Source organism: Schistocerca serialis, unplaced genomic scaffold, assembly GCF_023864345.2.
Source record: "Schistocerca serialis cubense isolate TAMUIC-IGC-003099 unplaced genomic scaffold, iqSchSeri2.2 HiC_scaffold_1178, whole genome shotgun sequence".
NCBI classification, from domain to species: Eukaryota; Metazoa; Arthropoda; class Insecta; order Orthoptera; family Acrididae; genus Schistocerca; species Schistocerca serialis.
Window position 1 is genome coordinate 22501 of NW_026047379.1, and position 2500 is coordinate 25000.

At 63.1% G+C, this 2500-nt stretch overlaps 1 pseudogene; it reads left to right on the plus strand.

Annotated features, from left to right (window-relative positions):
- LOC126433996 (large subunit ribosomal RNA) overlaps positions 1-2500 on the plus strand; it is a 7979-nt pseudogene that overhangs the window by 2293 nt on the left and 3186 nt on the right.

A 2500-nucleotide genomic window follows, 5' to 3' on the forward strand; every position in this document is an offset into this window, starting at 1 on the left:
GAGCCTCTAGTCGATAGAATAATGTAGGTAAGGGAAGTCGGCAAATTGGATCCGTAACTTCGGGATAAGGATTGGCTCTGAGGATCGGGGCGTGTCGGGCTTGGTCGGGAAGTGGGTCAGCGCTAACGTGCCGGGCCTGGGCGAGGTGAGTGCCGTAGGGGTGCCGGTAAGTGCGGGCGTTTAGCGCGGGCGTGGTCTGCTCTCGCCGTTGGTCGGCCTCGTGCTGGCCGGCGGTGCAGGATGCGCGCGCCTGCGCGGCGTTCGCGCCCCGGTGCTTCAACCTGCGTGCAGGATCCGAGCTCGGTCCCGTGCCTTGGCCTCCCACGGATCTTCCTTGCTGCGAGGCCGCGTCCGCCTTAGCGTGCTCCTCCGGGGGCGCGCGGGTGCGCGGATTCTCTTCGGCCGCCATTCAACGATCAACTCAGAACTGGCACGGACTGGGGGAATCCGACTGTCTAATTAAAACAAAGCATTGCGATGGCCCTAGCGGGTGTTGACGCAATGTGATTTCTGCCCAGTGCTCTGAATGTCAACGTGAAGAAATTCAAGCAAGCGCGGGTAAACGGCGGGAGTAACTATGACTCTCTTAAGTCGATAGAGTAACTATGACTCTCTTAAGGCCAAGTGGCGGCGGTGTGGCTGCATCCGGACTTGGCTTTTCGAAGTGCGGTCTTGATGTAGTCGTGCTGCTGCTGCGAGGTGCCTTCCTTGGGTTATAGTTACAGGGAGAGTGATGCGCAATACATGGGCCTAGCCCTCTTAGCCTCTCCTCTCCTGCGGTCTTCTCCCCTTCTCGTGGGCCCGCTGATTTTCGCAGAGTGGAAGACCGCACCAGGGGCTTGGGGGGGTTACCAGCCCCCCCTCGCATTATCCCTTTTTTAGTTGGGGGCAGTAATCAAAGAATAAGTGGTGGCCCTTCCGCTGAAGGTGCCACCCCAACTCCCCCAGCACCTAGCCGGCCAACCGGCCGTGCCGAAAATCTTGTAACTTTTGCAGCTGTATACGCCTGTAGTGAGTGCCACCGCAGCTTCACCACCAAGAATGGTCTCGGGGTCCATCGCCGCCGCCAACATCTTGCGGCCGCCAACGCGGAGATCGTGACGGAGAGGCATCGCGCGAGGTGGACGGAGGAAGAAGTCCTGTCGCTCGCCAAGGCAGAGGCCGAACTGTTCCTTGAGAGGGACGCCCGGTTCTTCTTTGTGAATCAAGAACTCATCAGAATGTTCCCCGACCGAACGCTTGAGGCAATCAAGTGCCGACGGCGGCAAGCTGCCCACAAGCAGCTTGTCCGCCAGTTCATGGAGGCGCTTGAGATCGGTCGGGGGGAAGAGCCGGCGTCCCGCCGGGGAGCAGCGAGCCCGCTGCCTGACGCGGGCGAGGCCGCTGCGCCGCCTGTCGACGCAGCCGAGGACTTCGCGGCCGACACCACCGGGCCGCCGCCGGAGGGGCCGACCGACGCCGCCATCTGGGAGCATCTGGCGGGGCTACCTGTTTCCGCCCAGCGTTTCTCTGCCCTGGATCGAGTCATAGGTCTGGGGCGGGGCACGCCGCCCGATGTCATCCTGGGCATGCTCCCGGATGCCCTTGCGTCGGTCGGGTCCAGAGGGGAGAGATCGATCACCAGGACACAGCGGCCGCGCCAACCATCGAAGCGGCCGCCTGCCGCGCCGCCGACGCAGAAGCGCAAGCGGCGCCGCTGGGAATACGCGAGAACGCAGGATGCCTTCCGACGGTCGCGTGCACGTTGCGTGCGCGGCCTCTTGGATGGCACCCTGCTCCAGCCGCCACCTGCCATCCCTGGTCTGCTGGACTTCTGGGCGGACCTCTTCACTAAGAAGCCCGTCTCCACCGCGGGCCTCATTCGTGACCGCCTCCTCCCGCACTCGGAGCCTGTCGCTCTTGAGTGCCTATGGGGGCCGGTCACACATGAGGAGGTCGCCGCCGCGTTGCCGCCCAGGGGATCAGCAGCTGGGCCGGACGGCCTTACCCCAGCGGAGTTGCGGCGCCTGCCGCACGAAGTCCTGGTGAAAGTGATGAATCTCTTCCTTCTGGCCCGCGCCCTTCCGGAACGCCTGCTTCGCGCGCGGACGTCCCTTCTCCCGAAAACGGCTGCACCAACATCCCCCGCTGACTTTCGCCCCATTACGGTCTGCTCGGTGTTGGCGCGGACCTTTCACAAGGTCCTCGCGTCACGCCTGATGCGCGCATGTGCTGTGGACGAACGTCAGCGGGCATTCATCCCTCGGGATGGGATGTTGGAAAATACCTTCATCTTGGACACTGCCCTCACCGACGCAGTTCGCTCCTGCCGCTCTGTCTTTGTGGCATCGATCGACGTATCTAAGGCATTCGATTCGGTAGATCATGCTGCCCTTCGGCCCGTGCTGAAGGCGCATGGCCTGCCGGATTGCTTTGTCGAGTATGTCGAGCGGTGCTACGAGGGCAGCACGACAGTGATAGCGGACGGCGCCGGCGTGGGCGTGTCTGTGCAGCCAGCACG